This window comes from Carcharodon carcharias, chromosome 8 (assembly GCF_017639515.1).
Source record: "Carcharodon carcharias isolate sCarCar2 chromosome 8, sCarCar2.pri, whole genome shotgun sequence".
Lineage (NCBI taxonomy): Eukaryota > Metazoa > Chordata > Chondrichthyes > Lamniformes > Lamnidae > Carcharodon > Carcharodon carcharias.
Genome location: NC_054474.1, coordinates 138,583,796 through 138,603,499, shown reverse-complemented (window position 1 = coordinate 138,603,499; position 19,704 = coordinate 138,583,796). Strand labels below are relative to the sequence as shown.

Genomic DNA, 19,704 nt, shown 5'->3' with positions numbered 1-19,704 from the left:
GTGGCATCAGCCACCATGCAAGTAGGGCAAGAAAAACTACGGACCCTTACAATTTCCATACGCTTCATCTTCTGAGCTTCACTTTCTTGCCCCTTGAATCATTAAAGTCTTCAATGTTTCCTTTCAGAGAGAAGGCAAAAGTACATATAGATCCAGGGCTCAATGGTGTCTTTGTCAGGGTCCTAATGCAATGGAGGAGGCGAAGGACGGAGAGGTGACTCCATGTGCAGCTCTAGCAGGAGGGACATGGTGAGGCAGAATAAGAGCATGAACAGGAGTGTCAGGAGGAGAGACCAAGGCAAAGGGGGTGAATCGCCAGACCGAGGATATATCCTAGAAGATTCTCCTATTTACAAATGAATGATGGGCAATGCTGCACATGTCTGCGCTTATCCCAAACTCTGGTACATCCCATATGCCACATTTTTCATGATGACCTGATGCCACGTGGAGTTGGGGGGTATCCCCTGCCAGTGGCTTTGAAGGTGACCACAGCGCTAAATTTCTTTGCCTCTGGTTCCTTCCAAGGTTCAACAGGGGATCTATGCGACATATCTCAGTCTGCACATCGATGCATGAAGGAGGTCACAAATGCCCTTTACAGGAAGGCCCATCATTATGTCAGGTTTGCTCTGGATGAAGATAGCCAGGCTGTGAGATTCATCAGCTTCGCTGCCATCTTGGGTGCCCCAAGAGTGCAGGGTGCAATATAATATATATAACAATACATGTACTGGCTCCATGGCAGTAGCCACCTAATTTTTATAAACCGCAAGGGCTATCATTCCATCAATGTACAACTGGTGTGTGATCACTGGACGCAAATACTGCACGTTTGTGCACGCTGCACTGGGAGTTGCCATAACTCCTACATCCAAAGTCAGTCACCAGTGCCTGGGATTTTCAAGGGTCCATGATGTTTTCAGGGATGGCTGCTTGGGGATAAGGGGTACCCACTGAAACACTGGCTGATGACATCAGTGCGTTGCCCTCAGAGTCATTCCGAGGAGAGGTACAACGCTGCTCGCAACTCCATGTGGCCCCTTAGAGAGCAGACCATAGAGCTTCTGAAGACCTGCTTTAGATGCTTGGACCACTCAGGAGGCTTACTACAATAGACTCCCGACATGATTTCCCGCATCATTGCAGAGTGTTGCGCCCTTCACAACCTGGCTATGAAAAGAGGTGACTCCCTGCCAAAAGATGACCTGGAGGAGGATGAAGATCCTGAGGCCCAAGAACCTCAGGAGGCTGCTGTGGGTCAGCATGAGCGCAATCACGCCATGGAGGAAGAAAGACTTGGGACGTGTGCCTGTGATACGCTAATTGCTGACAGGTTCCAGGAAGAGTAAAGTTAAGTGAGGGCATATGGCCACATTTCTCCTAGCCCTCAAGGCCATTTAACCTCATCTCCAGGGATGTCCAACCACTCACAATGAGAACGAGTCCCGCATTCACACTAATGCATTCTGGTCTAATGAATCACCAGGCCATGATCTTTGCTTTGGTCCGCGGTGCCCTGTGAGTGAGCTCACTCTGGGAACAGAGAGCCCACTGAGAGGAACAAGATCGATGCAAGAGAAGACTTGAAGCATTCGCTGCCATCTAATGATGCAAACACTGCTGTGGTTGAGATGTGGACATGCCTAGGGATCTCCTCCTCCCGTGCATGTCTTTTCTTCTGCCACTATCACTGAGGAGACACAAATGCTGCTAGAATATCAGTGCTGATGAGCTGCCCTCACTCAATGGTGTTCCTTGAGGAAGAAGGGTTAGAAACGGTTACATCACACATCACAGCAATGTGAATCTCACAGTGGGACACTGTCACTGAGTGGGAGCAAGGCTAAACCTTGAAATAAGAGGATTCCAAAGTGCAAAATCACAACACCTTCAGTTTTTAAAAATTCACTTATGGGATGTGGGCTTCGTTGGCTGAGCCAGCATTCATTGCCCATCCCTACTTGCCCTTGAGAAGGTGTTGGTGAGCTGCCTCCTTGAACTGCTGCAGTCCATGTGGTGTAGGTACGCCCACAGTGCTGTTAGGGAGTTCCAGGATTTTGACCCAACGATAGTGAAGGAACGACGATATATTTCCAAGTCAGGATAGTGAGTGACTTGGAGGGGAACTTCTACGTATGCTGTTCCCATCTATCTGCTGCCCTTGTCCTTCTAGATAGCAGTAGTCATGAGTTTGGAAGCAGCTGTTGAAGAAGCATTGGTGGATTTCTGCAGTGCATCTTTTAGATGGTACACACTGCTGCTACTGTGCGTTGGTGGTGGAGAGATGTGGATGTGGTGCCAATCAAGCGGGCTGCTTTGTTCTGGATGGTCTCAAGCTTCTTGAGTGTTGTGGGACCTGCACTCATCCAGGCAAGTGGGGAGTATTCCATCACACTCCAGATTTGTGCCTTGTAAATGGGAAACAGCCTTTGGGAAGTCAGGAAGTGAGTTACTCATTGCATGATTCCTAGCCTCTGACCTGCTTTTGTAGCCACAGTATTTATATGGCTAGTCCAGTTCAATTTCAGGTCAATGGTAACCCCCAGGATGTTGCTAGTGGGGGATTCAGTGATGGTAATGCCATTGAACATCAAGGGGCGATAGTTGGATTCTTTCTTGTTGGAGATGGTCGTTGCCTGGCACTAGTGTGGCATGAATGTTACTTGCTACTTATCAGCCCAAGCCTGGATATTGTCCAGGTCTTGCTGCATTTGGACATGCACTGCTTCAGTATCTGAGGAGTCGCGAATAGGTGCTGAACATTGTGCAATCATCAGCGAACAAACCCACTGCTGACCTTATGATGGAAGGAAGGTCATTGATCAAGCAGCTGAAGATGGTGGGGTCTAGGACACTACTCTGAGGAACTCCAGCATTGAGGTCCTGGAGCTGAGATGACTGACCTTCAACAACCACAACCATCTTCCTTTGTGCGAGGTATGACTCTAGTCAGCGGAGAGTTTACCCCCTAATTCCCATTGACTGGAGTTTTGCTAGGGCTCCTTAATGCTGCACCCAGTCAAATGTTGCCTTGATGTCAAGGGCAGTCACTCTCACCTCACCTTGGGAGTTCAGCCCTTTTGTCCATGTTTGAACCAAGGCTGTAATGAGGTCAGGAGCTGAGCGGCCCAGGTGGAACCCAAACTGGGCGTCAGTGAGCAGATTATTGCTAAGCAAGTGCTGCTTGATAGCACTGTTGATGACCCCTTTCATTACTTTGCTGATGATTGAGAGTAGACTGATGGGGTGGTAATTGGCCAGGTTGGATTTGTCCTGCTTTTTGTGTACAGGACATACCTGGGCAATTTTGCACATAGCTGGGTAGATGCCAGTGTTGTAGCTGTAGTGGAACAGCTTGGCTAGAGGTGCGGCAAGTTCTGGAGCACAAGTCTTCAGTACTATTGCTGAAATGTTGTCAGGGCCCTTAGCCTTTGCACTATCCAGTGCCTTCAGTCGTTTCTTGATATCGCGTTGGGTGAATCAAATTAGCTGAAGATTGGTATCTGTGATGCTGGGGACCTCCGGAGGAGGCTGAGATGGATCATCCACTCCATGCTTCTGGCTGATTGTTGCGAATACTTCACTGATGTGCTGGGCTCTTCCATCATTGAGAATGGGGATATTTGTGGAGCCTCCCCCTCCAGTGAGTTGTTTAATTGTCCACCACCATTCATGACTGGATATGACAGGACTGCAGAGCTTAGACCTGATCCATTGGTTGTGGGATTGTATAGCCCGGTCTCACTTGCTGCTTATGCTGTTTGGCATGCAAGTATTCCTGTGTTATAGCTTCACCAGATTGACACCTCATTTTTAGGTATGCCTGGTGCTGCTCCTGGCATGCCCTCCTGCACTCTTCATTGACCCAGGGTTGATCCCCTGGTTTGATAGTAATGGTAGAGTGGGGGATGTGCTGGGCCAGGAGGTTACAGATTGTGCTCGAGTACAATTCTTGCTGCTGTTGATGGCCCACAGCGCCTCATGGATGCCCAGTCTTAAGTTGCTAAATCTGTTTGAAATCTATCCCATTTAGCACGGTGGTAGTGCCTCACAAAATGATGGAAGGTATCCTCAATGTGAAGATGGGGCTTCGTCTCCAGAACGACTGTACGGTGGTCACTCCTACCGATACTGACATGGACAGATGCGTCTGCGGCAGGCAGGTTCGTGAGGATAAGGTCAAATATGTTTTTCCCTTTTGTTGGTTCCCTCATCACCTGCCGCAGACCCAGTCTAGCAGCTTTGTCATTTAGGAGTCAGTCAGCTCGGTCAGTAGTGGTGCTACCGAGCCAATCTTAGTGATAGACATTGAAGTTCCCCACCCAGAGTACATTCTTCACCCTTGCCACCCTCAGTGCTTCCTCCAAGTGGTGTTCAACGTGGAGCAGCACTGATTCATCAGCTGAGGGAGGGTGGTACGTGGTAATCAGCAGGAGGTTTCCTTGCTTGTGTTTGACCTGATGTCATGAGACTTCATGGGGTCCAGGGTCGATATTGAGGACTCCCAGGGCAACTCCCTCCCGACTGTATACCACTGTGCCGCCACCTCTGCTGGGCCTGTCCTGTCGATGGTGATGGTAGTGTCTGGGACGTTATCTGTAAGATATGGTTCCGTGAGGATGACTATGTTGCTTGACTAGTCTATGAGACTGCTCTCCCAATTTCGGCACTAACCCCCAGATCTTGGTAAGGAGGACTTTGCAGGGTCGGTAGGGCAGAGGTTGCCATTGTCGTTTCTGGTGCCTAGGTCAATGTTGGGTGGTCTGTCTCATTTCATTCCTGTTTTGAGACTTTGTAGCGGTTTGTTACATCTGAGTGGCTAGGCCATTTCAGAGGGTATTTAAGAGCCAACTGATGGTGGATGGACGAATCAGTTCCCAAGCCACTAGGTGATTTGGCCTGATACTTGTCTGTGCATAATTAATTACCCTCCAAGCGCGGAATCAGGCACAAGTTCCAGCCATTCTGGCCAGTAGGGTGAGCGCTGCCAAAACTACCCACCACCGCATTTAGTCTCATAATTGGAAAATTCTGCCCCTTGAGTCAGTTGGCAGCCATAAGGGGTAAGTAAGTTAGAGGAAAGACATATTCTAAAGGGCACCAGACAAATTGTAATGCTTTCCCCCTTGTTTCTATACTTATTGCTGGCACTCCCTAGCACTTTTGTATTAGAAAACAAAGGTTTTTCACTTCCGGTATAAAGCCAGCAATTGTTGAAGTGCATCATTTGCACTTTTTAAGGAAGACTGAAATTCATTATCATCTGTGCAGTATGCTTTACGCCATTTATCTGTAATTGGAGAAGGAATATAGACAGCTAGCAACATACAATGATATCAGATGTACATTTTTTTATGGTTCTGCCTTTACAAATTGCTGTCTGTATGTGACAAGTTTCATCATAAAATGGAAGGAAAGAACGGTACATTCTGATACAATGCGAGTATCAGGCATTCTGGCTACGTGACCAGTCCAACTCACTTGTGACTGTCTCAATATGGTGTGGATGCTGGTCAGGCCAGCTTGGGTGAGCACCTCAGTGTCCGGTGTTTTGCCCTGCCACCTGATCTTCAGAAGCTCCCGAAGACAGCTCAAGTCAAAGTAGTTGAACTTCTTGGCATGCCACTGTAAGTGTACGTGCAATCTGGGGGGCAGTTTACATCACCAAATGCAATTAAAATCATTACTGGCAAAAACTGTGCTGCAAACAAGCAAACCCTTTGAACTGATGCATTTACTTTTAATATTTTCACAATTATGAGCAAAAACATAAAACTGATATTTGATTTTATCAGTATTGTTCATCCTTTAAGGCAGAGATGACCATATCCACCATCTGGGTTCCAGTGGGTATGCAGGCGATAGCTCAGGCTGATCTGCATCCAGAGGCTCTGCTGCAAATAAGACAGGGTACCGTAGATGATTGAGTTTTGGACAAATTATTTGCTCAGGATTTCCTTTCCCTGCATTTTCTCTCTGCCTCTGAAATGTGCTTGTTTTTGAAGGAGGCAGGAACCTTTTAAATTTGGTTGCACCTGGTGCAACCATCCTGGGGGAGCTTCTCCCAGGACTCAGGATCATTAGCAAAACCCCTAAGCAAAGCCTTCAGAGTGTCCTTGTATTGCTTCCTTTAACAGCCATGAGAATGCACCCCTCTCAATTGGAGGCTCATTTTGGTAAGCGAGTATCAGGGATTCTGGCTACGTGACCAGTCCAACTCACTTGTGACTGTCTCAATATGGTGTGGATGCTGGTCAGGCCAGCTTGGGTGAGCACCTCAGTGTCCGGTGTTTTGCCCTGCCACCTGATCTTCAGAAGCTCCCGAAGGCAGCTCAAATCAAAGTAGTTGAACTTCTTGGCATGCCACTGTAAGTGTATGTGCAATCTGGGGGGCAGTTTGCATCACCAAATGCAATTAAAATTGCAGCTTTTCTTTCTTCATCTTTTTGCATTTGCTGTTGCCCTTTCCCCCTCCACTGTCTCCACACTATGTATATTGTTAGTCTGTACATAGAAGGATGAGTAAAATAGCTGGTATGGAATATTAATATCTAATATATTTATCTCTTTCTTTACTCATTCACAGGATGTGGGCATTACTGGCGAGGCCAGCATTTATTGCCCAATCCCCATGTTTCACTACCACCATCTAGGATACAAATGAGTGGCTTGCTTGGCCATTTCAGAGGGTAACTAAGAGACAACCATTTTGACCAGACTGGTAAGGTTGGCAGATTTCCTTTCCCTAAAGGACTTTTGTGAACCAGATGGATTTTTACAATAGTCCAGTGGTTTCATAGTGGCCATTACTGATACAAACTTTTTAATTCCAGGTTTTATTTAATTAAACTGGCTGTCATGGTGGGATTTGAATGCCTATGTCCAGGTCACTAACTAAGCCCTTTGGATTACTAGTCCAGAAACATAACCACTGCACCACCATACCCTGGTTATCTTTGTGTTATAGTTTACAGAATTATGTTGTTGGTGGTAAAGCACTTTTCGACTTCCTGGTTGCATAAAAGGCATTATATAAATGCAAGCCCTTCTTTAGTTATTGACCACATTAGTTATTGACCATGCCACAAGAAAGTGGGAGGAAGTACAACATGCAAATGTCACAGCAGCAGAAATATAAAGAGCAATTTTGCTTCACTGTATTTTTACATTTGTTTTATTCATTCATTCAAAGGATGTGGACAGCACTGGCAAGGCTGCATTTATTGACTGGACAATAAATCCTATCCTTAATTACCCTTGCAACGAACCACCTTCTTGAATACAACTGAGTAACTTACTAGACCATTGTGGCTGGTAGTTAAGAATCAACCATATTGCTGTAGGCCTAGATTCGCATATATAGGCCAGACTGGGTAAGAGCAGCATATCACCTTTCCTAAAGGACATTAGTGAACCAGATAGGTTTTTATGACAATCTAGTCGTTCCATGGTCACTATTACTGATACTAGCTTTTTATTGCAGATATTAAGTGACTTTTTTGGGGGGGTGGTGAGGACAAAATCCACATTGCAAGCACTCATTTCTTATTTATTCTAAATTTAGTGCAGTAAAATCCTGCCATTCGCGGGGATGAGTTGCTGTGAATTCTCGCAAAGGGCGAAATTATGAACAGCGAACATGCTTTATTATGGGAGTGAATTAGATAGGTTCCAGCCATCCCAAAATTTGACTTTTTTGAAGGCACAGAGGTAATAAAAACTGCGGGTGAAATTTTATGGCCCCGTCCAAGGGGCTAGGGCTGTGAAATGCAGCAAGGCATTTAAAAGTCCGTTAATTTTACAATCCCACCAGTGAAAAATTCCACATTACGTTTTTGAGTAAATTCAAGACAATTTTACTGGGGAAATTGTTTAACAAAGCCAGAAAACAAGAATAATGCGAAATGTATCCTACTTACAGTAGAAATTACAGTACAGTACTTGAGATTGGAGGGGGCTGGAGTAGGTGAAGTGTCTGATGTAGACGTTCATGTGGATAAGCCTTTTGCTTTTCAATTTTGTAAGGTTCTCGGTAAGGGGCAATAGCTGTGTCAATCACTCTACAAAAGACGAGGCTTCTTTCCATGCTTGTTCCATGGTCTGTCCCCTGCTTTTTCAAATCTTCAGTTTATCTTATGAGACCTGCCATCATCTAGGTTGTGAACTGCACCTTTTTAGTCTCTTCTTCCCACTCCTACTCCTGTTTAGACTCAATTAATCTCATCAGTTCAACCAATTCTTCCATAGAGAGTTCCTCTTGATGAGATTGAAGCAACTCACTTGTTTTGCCAACTCAACAATCCTGGCCACTTCAGTATCCACACTATGGAACCCTGTGAAATCATTCACAGCCTCAGGTTAAACTTTTTCCGGCTGGCATTCATGGTTGAAGCTCTTACCTCATCCCATGAGTCCTTAATTATGCCCACTGCAATGAGGATGTTGAATTCTTTCCAGAAAGCATGAACTGTGCTTGAAGGGTCTGCTACCATAAGATTAAGAATGTGGCTGAAATCTGTATAGGCGTAGTAAGCCTTGAAGAATGCAATGACCCCCTGGTCCATTGACCGGATAAGCAAGGACATATTTCAGGGTAAAAGCAAAATGTCAACATCTGGATGGCTATCTGCAAGAGAGACTGGATGTCCAGGTGCATTATTGAGGATAAGAAGGAATTTGAAAGACAGGTTCTTTTCCCTCAGATAAGTCCTGACTTCTGGAAGAAAGCAATTCTCAAACCTGTCTACAAATGCTACTGATGTAACTTAGATATCACTGTTAGCCTTCGAAAGACTGGCAGATGAGATTTATTTTTCCCTTTAAAAGCTCGAGGGTTTTCAGACCTACAAAGCAGCATTGGTTTTCAATTAAAATCAGCCACGTTGGCACATAGCAGAAGGGTCAACATGTCCTTTGCAGCTTTAGAACCAGGAGCTGTCCCTTCTTCTTTGGATATGTAAGACCTATTTGGCACTTTCTTCCAAAACGGGCCAGTTTCATCTGTGTTCAAGACCTGCTCTGCCTGGTAGCTTCTCTCCTCAATGTATTCCTGCAGCACCTAGGGAAACTCTCCTGCAGCTGCATGGACAGCTGATGCAGCCTCCCTCACCAACTTCACATTATGCAGCCTGAAGCGATCAAATCATCCTGTACTGGCTGAGAATCCTTTGGAAGACAGAGGAGAGGCACCTTGTGTGTCACCTTCATCGTTGTTATTATCACCAGTGATACCAACACCACCCTCTTTTCTACTTTTTATGTGCGGGTACAACTTAAGCACCTTATTTCTAATGATTGGACCATTACCTGGAGTCCTCCTTTAATGATGGTGCTGCATCCACATGTTTAGTAACTTCTCCATTTCATCTAGGTGTGGATCACTCCTACTAAAAAGTTAACCTGGCAGTATGACTACCAGAAACATTAACACTGGCCCTTACTTTTTCTTCAGACTGCCTCATGTACCTGATTGTATTTTCATTGACAGTGTATTCCCTGGCCAACATGGTAGCACTTGCAGTCTATCTAAGATTGTGACTTTGTGTGCAAGTGTCATCACTTTGCTGGGACACTTTCTGCGTGGCTCTGACTCACTCATTTTTAGTAAAGTGCAGTACTATACCTGTACTGTAAAATACTGGTCAGGAGTTACTGTATCCTGTAAATCACAGCAACCCACATACAGTTACAGACGACGCACGTACAATGAGCATTTCCTACTGAGGGAAATACACTACGGAAACCTAGGATTTTCTATCTTTTGAGTGCTGGTTTTTCTTTATTTCAGGATCAGTATATGTTCAGATACAAACTTTTAATGTTTAAATCATGGATAGGTAAAGATTTGGGGCTGGAATGGACGATTGTGTGCACAAGGGATTTTGCGCGGGCAAGCAAATTCGCAAAAAAAGTCGTCGCAAACGGCAGGACTTTACTGTATTTCCTCAAAAATTCATTAAACTACTTTATATAATTGTAAACACACCCCACAGACAATTCCTGCATTTCCAGCCATGTCCTGAATTTTTGCAATGAGCAGAACTGTATTGTAAATCTCCATTGTAGTGTTAGTTGCATCAAATATTGAGTTACTAAACGTGAAGGTTTGCAGAAACACTAAGGCAGAACTGTTATGTCCTGTGATGAGAGGCTAACGTAGCACATAAACCACAGGATGTATTTTAGATGCACGTTACTATTTCACTGAATAACTCAAATGTATGTCAACCTGTAATTATAAAAAAGATAAGATGGTGTTCATTATAGATTTCATATTTATGTAATATGTCAAGAAATCCTACTGTAGGGTTAAACAAAACCCTCACCCGACATCTAATCTTGGAATTAAATGTTGCTCACATCTTCCGGTCATTAGGCAATGAGTAATATTTCAAAAATGTTAATTGTTAAAGCCTGCTCAGGCTTAGCTACTAACTGCTGCGGTTTCTTAATGTGACTGTCGATGTTTTGGAAAATTAGTGGATTTTAACGAATTATGACATTGGAATAATTTACTGCTTTGAAAATGACAATTAAATACATGTTTATTAAAAATCAGATTGCTTAAGTGGGAAACAATCACAATTGCTTGCAGTCAATGTGAAAGGACACAATACATCAAAATGTGGGCACCTCACCATAGTTTATTTTACTTAGGCATAAGGATGAAATTCAATGGGCGGGATTTTCTAGCCCCACCCACTGCTGGGATCGCCTGGCCCTGCCGAAAGTCAGTGGACTTTTGGCTGGGCCGTAACATCATCACGGCGGGTCCAGCCATGGTGAGGCCAGAAAATCTCGGCCACTATCTAGATTGTAAAATTTAGATCCTCGTTTTCAAATCTCTCCACATGCCGCTCCTATGTCTGTAACCTCCTTCAGCCCTGCTTCCCTCCAAAAGTTCTGCGTTCCTCTTACTCTGGCTTCTTGTGCATCCCCCACTGCCTTCTCCCCACTATTGGTGGCTGTATCTTCAGCCGTTTTGGTCCTGAACTCTGGAATTTCCAACCCAAACTTCTTCACCTTACCACCTCTCTCTCCTCCTTTCAGACACTCTGCATCGAACCAACATCTTTGATCAAGCATTCGGTCACCTGTCCTCATGTTTATTTCCAAGGCTTGGTGTCAATTTATGTCTGATGTCATTTCTGTGAAGCAATTTGGAACATTTACCAAGTTATAGGCATTAAATAAACAAAAGCTGTTGTTGTAGTTGATTTGAATTCGGCTCAGACCTGGTTTAATTCATTATAATCCTGTAGGTCCTGTTATAAGTAAACAAAATTGGTTCGCAATGCTACTAACAGTCTGGTCCAGTTACTTGAGTTGCATTTGATCTGAGAGATGCAAGATTTCCTGAAGGAAAAAGGCTATAGTGTATGTTTAGATTATAAGAGGGAATACTAGGAGCTAGTTCACGGCTCTCCCATCCACACGCATATACAAAGGATATCTTATTTCTCCATATTACCGTATTTGAATATACTTTTATACTTTGACTCAGTTTGTTGCCATTAGTTTTGCTCATTGATTGCTGAGGCTCCAACATGCCTTGAATTTCCAGCATCGTGCCAAATGTTCCCTTACTGTTTCCTAATTTATCTGGAAAATACTGATGAGAAAATAAAACAGAATAACCTGATAAAGGAATGGGAGTTAACATTCTGGGTGAAATCCTTTCTCACACACTGAAATATCTATTTTTTTCCGATGCTGATCAGCTTGCTGCGCACTTCCGGCATTTCTTATATATATTTCAAATTCCCAGCATTCAGGGTTTTTCCTCTTTATTTTTGGTTCAAAACTCATAGTGGATATGTATCAGTCGAAGCATAGGTACACTACAAAGCATCATAACCCCTGTCTTTTCTCTTTATGAATGCTGACTAATATGCCTAGTTACCCTGCGGAGGTGATAATGGCCCTGCTTTTCTGAGAAGCAATTGCTTTTTTTTTTTGAAAATTTCGCAGGTCACTTCTGAAGGCATTAAAAGTCAATCAGTTTGTGGGACTAGAGTCATGAGTAGGCTAGCGCAGGTAGGATAGAAATCTTCCGTCCATGAACAACACAAAACCTTTGAGTTTTTATAATAGTTCCAGAGTTTTCATTGCCACTTTGTTTTCTTAGGCCAGGCAATAAATGATTTGATTTATTAAATTTAGCTTCTACGGTGGGATTTTCACCCAATAACCTCTGATTATCAGTTCTATGCCACAACCACTGTAACACCGTAGATGTACATTAAAAAAATACTGAAGGTGTAATCATAGCTGCTGCTGGCTGAAGCTTGCAATCTTTGTCTTCTTGGGCATGAACATTAAGTGTGGGATAGGTCTAAGGATAGTCAGTCAGAACCGTTTAATCCTCTTACTCGCGACATACAATAATTCCCTGTTTAAGTCTTTCTGCTTCAATGTTGCACAATTTATAAGGGTCGGTGTTTGCATTTAGCATCAGGAGTTTTGTTTTAATGTTGTTTCATGCCGGGTCTGATGTAGGGTCGTGTGACCTAATTGGGGTCATTTTGGAGCAGCCTCTATGCTCCTTATGTACACCCGCCCTCTTTCCAACCCTCCCACTTGCTGCCCCATTGCTGACCAATACTTCCCTCACTGACCCTTCCGCTCACCAACCCTCCAGCGTGCCAACCCTCCTGCTTTCTAACTCTACACTTGCCGACCCTCCCACTCGCCGACCCACCCGCTTGCTAGCCCTCCTCGCTGACCCTCCCGATCACCGACTCTCCTGCATGCTGACCCTCCCACTCACCAGCCCTCCTTCTCACTGACCCTCCCGCTTGCCAACCCTCCTGCTTTCTAACTCCACGCTTGCCGACCCTCCTGCTCACTGACCTTCCTGCTAGCCGAACCTCCAGTTCGCCGACCCTCCCACTCGCCGACCCTGCTGCTTGCTGACCCCCCCCACTCACTGGCATTCCCACTCGCTGACCATCCAGCTAGCCAACCCCTCCCACTCACCAATCCTCTCACTTGCCAACACTCCTGCTCCCTGACCCTCCTGCTCGCTGACTGACCCACTTGCCGACTGACACCCTCCTGCTCACCAATACTCCCACTCACCGATACTCCCACTCACCGATACTCCCACTCACTGATAGCCCCCACTTACCAACACCCCAGCTCACTGACTCTCCATATCGCTGACCGTCCCACTCACCAGCTCTCCAGCAAGCAGCTTACCTCCATAAACCTGCAATGTGAAGCTGACCCCTCTCCAAAGCTGCTCTCCCTGCCTCTTGCCTCTCATCTCCTGGGCTCTTGCTCACATCAAGGATTTGGAGAGGGAAGCAGCGAGTGGGAGAGGTGGGGAGCAGGAGGTTTGACAAGAGACCATAAGACCATAAGAAATAGGAGCAGAAATTAGGCCATTCGGCCCATCGAGTCTGCTCCGGCATTCAATCATGGCTGATAAGTTTCTCAACCCCATTCTCCCGCCTTCTCCCCGTAACCTTTGATCCCCTTACCAATCAAGAGCCAATCTATCTCGGTCTTAAATATACTCAATGACCTGGCCTCCACAGCCTTCTGTGGCAATGAATTCCATAGATTCACCACTCTCTGGCTAAAGAAGTTTCTCCTCATCTCTGTTCTAAAAGGTCTTCCCTTTACTCTGAGGCTGTGCCCTCGGGTCCTAGTCTCTCCTACTAATGGAAACATCTTCCCCACATCCACTCTATCCAGGCCTTTCACTATTCTGTAAGTTTCAATCAGATCCTCCCTCATCCTTCTAAACTCCATCGAGTATAGACCCAGAGTCCTCAAATGTTCCTCATATGTTAAGCCTTTCATTCCTGGGATCAATCTTGTGAACCTCCTCTGGCCCCTCTCCAGGGCCAGCACATCCTTCCTGAGATACGGGGCCCAAAATTGCTCACAATATTCTAAATGTGGTTTGGCCAGAGCCTTATAAAGCCTCAGCAGCACATCCCTGCTTTTATATTCTAGTCCTCTCGAAATAAATGCCAACATTGCATTTGCCTTCCTAACTACTGACTCAACCTGCAATTTAACCCTAAGAGAATCCTGGACTAGGACTCCCAAGTCCCTTTGCATTCCAGACTTCTGAATTCTCTCCCCATTTAGAAAATAGTCTGGGCCTCTATTCTTCCTACCAGAGTGCATGATCTCACACTTCCCCATGTTGTATTCCATTTGCCACTTCTTTGCTCGTTCTCCTAACCTGTCCAAATCCTTCTGTAGCCTCCCTGCCTCCTCAATACTACCTGTCCCTCCACCTATCTTTGTATCATCTGCAAACTTAGCCAGGATGCCCTCAGTTCCTTCATCTAGATCATTAATGTATAAAGTGAAAAGTTGTGGTCCCAACACTGACCCCTGCAGAACTCCACTAGTCACCGGCCGCCATCCTGGGAAGGACCCCCTTATCCCCACTCTCTGCCTCCTGCCAGACGGCCAATCTTCTATCCATGCTAGTACCTTGCTTCTAACACCATGAGCTCTTATCTAACTGAGCAGCTTCCTGTGCGGCACCTTGTCAAAGGCCTTCTGGAAGTCCAAGTAGATAACATCCATTGGCTCTCCATTGTCTAACCTACTCATTACCTCCTCAAAGAATTCTAGCAGATTTGTCAGGCATGACCTCCCTTGATGAAACCATGCTGACTTTGCCCGATTTTACCATGCGCTTCCAAGTATTCTGAAATCTCATCCTTAATAATGGACTCTAAAATCTTACCAACGACCGAGGTCAGGCTAATCGGCCTGTAATTTCCCATCTTTTGCCTCACTCCCTTCCTAAACAGGGGGGTTACATTAGTGATTTTCCAGTCCTCTGGGACCCTCCCTGACTCCAGTGATTCCTGAAAGATCACCACTAACGCCTCCACTATCTCTTCAGCTATCTCCTTCAGAACTCTGGGGTGTAATCCATCTGGTCCAGATGATTTATCCACCTTCAGACCTTTCAGTTTTCCTAGCACCTTCTCCTTGGTAATGGCCACCATACTCACCTCTGCTCCCTGACTCTCTTGAACTTTGGAGATGTCACTTGTGTCTGTAAGAGTGACGCAAAGTACCTATTCAGTTCCTCCGCTATTTCTTTGTTCCCCACTACTACTTCTACAGCGTCATTTTCCAGCGGCCCAATGTCCACTTTTGCCTCTCTCTTACCCTTTATATATCTAAAAACACTTGCAATCTTCTTTTATATTACTGGCTAGTTTACCCTCATATTTAATCTTCTCCCTCCTTATTTCTTTTTTAGTTGTCCTCTGTTGGTCTTTGTAGGCTTCCAATCCCATGGTTTCCCACTGCTCTTCACTGCATTGTATGCTTTCTCTTTAGCTTTTATGCTGTCCCTGACTTCCCTTGTCAGTCATGGTTGCCTCGTCCTCCCTTTAGTATGCTTCTTCTTCCTAGGGATGAATTTTTGCTGTGTCTCCCAAATTACTCCCAGAAACTCCTGCCATTGCTGTCCCACTGTCTTTCCTGCTAGGCTCATCTCCCAGTTCAATTCAGGCCAGCTCCTCCCTCATGCCTCTGTAGTTGCCTTCATTCATCTGTAATACTGTTACATCTGATTCCAGCTTTTTCCTCTCAAATTATGGTCACTTCCTCCTAAGGCTTCCTTCACCTTAAGCTCCCTTATCAAATCTGCCTCATTACACATCATTAAATCTAGAATTGCCTGTTCCCTAGTGGGCTCCACCCCATCTGCTCCAAAAAGCCATCTTGTAGACATTCCACAAATTCCTTTCCTTGGGATCCACTACCAACCTGATTTTCCCAGTCTACCTGCATATTGAAATCCCCCATGATCACTGTAACCTTGCCTTTCTTACACACCTTTTCTATCTCCTGGTGTATCTTGTGCCCCACATCCTGACTATTGTTCGGAGGCCTGTTCAAAACTCCCATTATGGTTTTTTTACCTTTGCGGTTCCTCAACTCTACCCACACAGATTCTACATCATTTGACTCTACATCATTTCTTGCTATCGATTTAATTTCATTTCTTACTAACAAAGCAACCCCACCCCCTCTGCCAACCTGCCTATCTTTTCGATAGGATGTAGATCCTTGGATATTTAGCTCCCAGTCCTGATCCCCTTGCAACCATGTCTCTGTAATGCCCACCACATCATACCTGCCAATTTCAATCTGCGCCACAAGCTCATTTACTTTATTTCGTACACTGCGTGCATTCAGATACAACACCTTCAGTCCTGTATTTCCCGTCCCCTTTCTCATTGTCATCCCTTTATCTAATGTGCTTGAAGTTAGTTTCCTAGCCCTTTCCAAACACTCTGTCCTATTTTGTGTTCTGGAGACTTTAATAGCCTCTCCTGGGCTCTCCTTTCTTTTCAGTTTTTTCATAATTTTCCATGAAGTTGAATCCATCCCCCCACACGCTAACCTGTTGCTTTGTTTCCCATTAGTCATACTTCTTGGAGTTTTACCCTTCCCTCCCCCCCCGCTTTCTAGTTTAAAGTCCTGTTGACCAACCTATTTACCCTTTTCGCTAGAACATTGGTCCCAGATCGGTTCAGGTGGAGACCGTCCCAACGGTACAGATCCCTCCTGTTCCAATTCTGATGCCAGTGCCCCACGAAATGGAACCCCTCTTTCCTGCACCACTCCTTTAGCCACGTGTTTACTTCCCTTATTCTTGCGTCCCTATGCAAATTTGCACGTGGCTTGGGTAGTAATCCGGAGATTATAACCCTTGAGGACCTGTTCTTTAATTTAGTTCCTAGTTCTTGATAATCCCCAAGCAGGTCCTCTTTCCTAGTCTTACCTATGTTATTTGTCCCGAAGTGGACCACAACAACTGGATCCTCCCCCTCCCTCTCTAATATCCTTTCAAGCCGGTCAGAGAGAGATGATTGGCAGTGAGAGGTAGGATCGGGGAGCAGGATGTGTGATAACTGGGAGGTTCAGCGAGTTATCAGCGAGTGGGAGGGCCAGTGGGTGGCAGAGGCAGCGAGCTGGAATGTCGGTGAGACAGAGAGCCAGTGCGTGAGAGAGGCAGCACGCCAGAGGGTTGGGAAGCAAGGCAGGCAGCAAGTCGGAGTGTCAATGAGTGGGAGAAATAGCGAGTGTGAGGGGCAGCGAATGGGAGAGGCAGCAAGCCAGGGGTTCGTGAAGCAGGGGAGGTGGCAAGCCGGACTGTCAGCAAGTGCGGGAGGGGCAGCGAGTGGGAGGGGCAGTGAAAGGAATGGGCAGTGAGCAGGAGAGGCTATGTGCGGGAGAGGAAGCGTGTGTGAGGGGCACTGAGCGAGAGGAGTATTAGCATGAAGGACAGTGAGTGAGGTCAGTGAGAGGGATTGCTGATAGGTGAGTGCGATTCAACATGGGATAGCACATATGTGCAGAAAGTGTCAAAAGTTACACTTGTCCTTGGTTTCAAGACTTCTTGCATGGTGCACTTGAAATAAGTGAAATTGTCTAGCATACAACATATAAAATAGCTAAAACTGTGTCTCTATGTCAGCTACGTCTTCTCTTCCCAGCTCTTGAATTTTCAAAGATTAGCCACACCTGTCAAATGGTACAGAGCAATGAGATTCTAATCTGCATCATTTACTGAGCATATTTACTCATCCAGTTACATTTGAGTTTGTTCACACCAGCTGCCTAGGTTACAGCTTCAATCTTTCAGTTTTGAAGAGATCACAATTTGCGATGCAAGGAACAAGAGCTATTTGTGGAGTTTTAGCACGGTAACTTGCCTGGCTTCATGCATGAGTCAGTGTGGTGTGATAGTTGTACCCATCTCAAAGGTCATTAGCAGGGTGAAACCTAATGCTTTTGCTTTCTGGTGGTTCTCGCTTGCTCAGATGCTTGTTGTGGCTTGACTGAGTCCTTCCTGTCAGAAACAGGCAGTCGCTCTAATTGTTTGCAATGCTGTGCAAAGTTAATAGATTCAAACGTGCATGGCGGAGGTCCTCTTTGTCAGACCCTTAAAGGTATTGCCTGGCTGTTATATTCTTTGCTTCAGTTTGTGCTCAGTCAACATCTGTTGAGATCTCTTGCTTTGCTTGATAATCATCTGTGGCTATCCGTGTAGCTAAGATAGAGCAGGGAAACTTCCAGTTGTAAAACCCCATCTGGTTCACTGATGTCCTTTAGGGAGGGAGACCCAATCTGGCCTACATGTGACTCCAGACTGTCCTGAAAGCAACCTACGTTAGGCACTTAGGGATGGGCAACAAATGTTGGCCTTGCCAATGACACTTGCATCCAAGTTTAGGAATTTGTATGCAGTTTAGAATGAGCTTAGTTTAGAATAGTGACAAGTTCTCTTTCTTGGTTGGCATTAATCTATCCTATTTTCCCTCTTTTAAGTAGTTTATTTGTCTCCTGCTTTCAAGCACCTTGATCATTTTTCTGTTTACACATTTATTGTGATTATCAGGAATGAGTTAAGCTGCTCATTTTTCATGTCCAGTCCGTTATTATTAAAGGGGATGTTTACATACACCCCGGCATGTATGTAGCTCCAGTATGCTCAGATGATCAGTTTTGAAAGTTTGCAAAGTTTGCCTGTTTTTGGAGATGTCTGATCTCTGGGGTGAAAAAGTAATAGACACGGAATGATTGCTCTTTTTTTAAATAACTCGTATGGTTTAAAATTCTGAATAGGAGAAATTTCATTAACAAAGTTGAGAAAACCCCCGTAGGAATTACAAGGTTATTGCCATCCTGATAAACTGACTTGTGTGGTATGTCAAGGAAGTTTATGAAATGTGCATTTATGTAATTGTGATGCTAATTAGGCTTAGTGCTGTTAAAATTTCTAAGTGATTAAGAGCTGCATTGCAATAGTTTGTGTGAAATAACACTATTGTTGGACTGCATCCTCTTGTGTGATACTGGTATCTGGTTTTGAGCACCATTAACTGAAAGCACCTACAAGCTGCCAGGTTCTCACTTCACCCAGATGGGGGAAAAGCTGAATACTGAACAATGTGAACTGCCAGACCATTGTTCAAATAATGGTAACATTTTTAAAGTTAACGAAGAGCTTATGGCCCTGTTGACTGTTTACCAATATTAGATATGCAAAAGGAAACCTATTGTAATATGAAACTGTATTGAGATGGCCTTATGCTCAGGTGATCTCAGAATTCTGGTCATTTTTTCTTCAGTTACGCTACCATTTGATATTAATGTGCTACGAGCCCTATAGAAACTAATAACTTTTAGGAAAAGATTTGAATTCCCAGTGACTGACTCAAAGGATTACACAAGATTTCACGTTTTAAGATCTTTACTGCAACAAATAAACTAAAGTCATCATCCACTAAACATTACCTAGCAGGCAACAAATATGCTAAATTATAGAAATGGTATCCTCCCTAAACTTCCTAATGCAACCAAAAAACCCATGCCAGGTTTACTGCAAATTTGTAGACTTTAGAGGAATCAGTTTAAAGCTACTTCTGGCTTAAAACAGGCTGACTTCTCCCTGCTTCACCGAGTGATAATATCCACTGTCCTCAAAAGTCATTTCATTCAGTCTTTTGAGAACTCCCAAATCGATTTTCAGCAGCAAGGCCATTCAGGTGACTCCTTCACCCGGCCACGCAATGCAAATCTTCCAATGCCCTTAAATTTCCACAGGCTTTGTCTCTTCAACCAGAGAATGTACTCCCACCAGCATCCGCGCTGGTAGCTAACAGAGAGTAGCCTTTTCTCCTGCTGTTTCCCTGTCTCTCT

General features: G+C 44.8%; 1 protein-coding gene across 3 annotated transcripts in view; it reads left to right on the top strand.

Moving 5' to 3' along the window:
* Positions 1-19,704, top strand: part of LOC121281228 (dual specificity testis-specific protein kinase 2-like) — a 111,713-nt gene that overhangs the window by 44,572 nt on the left and 47,437 nt on the right. Inside the window, exon 1 of one of the 3 annotated variants that reach the window (XM_041194031.1) lies at positions 17,876-17,951. The exons of the other annotated variants lie outside the window; for them this stretch is intronic. The gene's annotated coding sequence lies outside the window, so the exon portion shown is untranslated. Of the gene's footprint in view, positions 1-17,875; positions 17,952-19,704 lie in introns of those variants that run through there. 3 annotated transcript variants of the gene reach the window in all.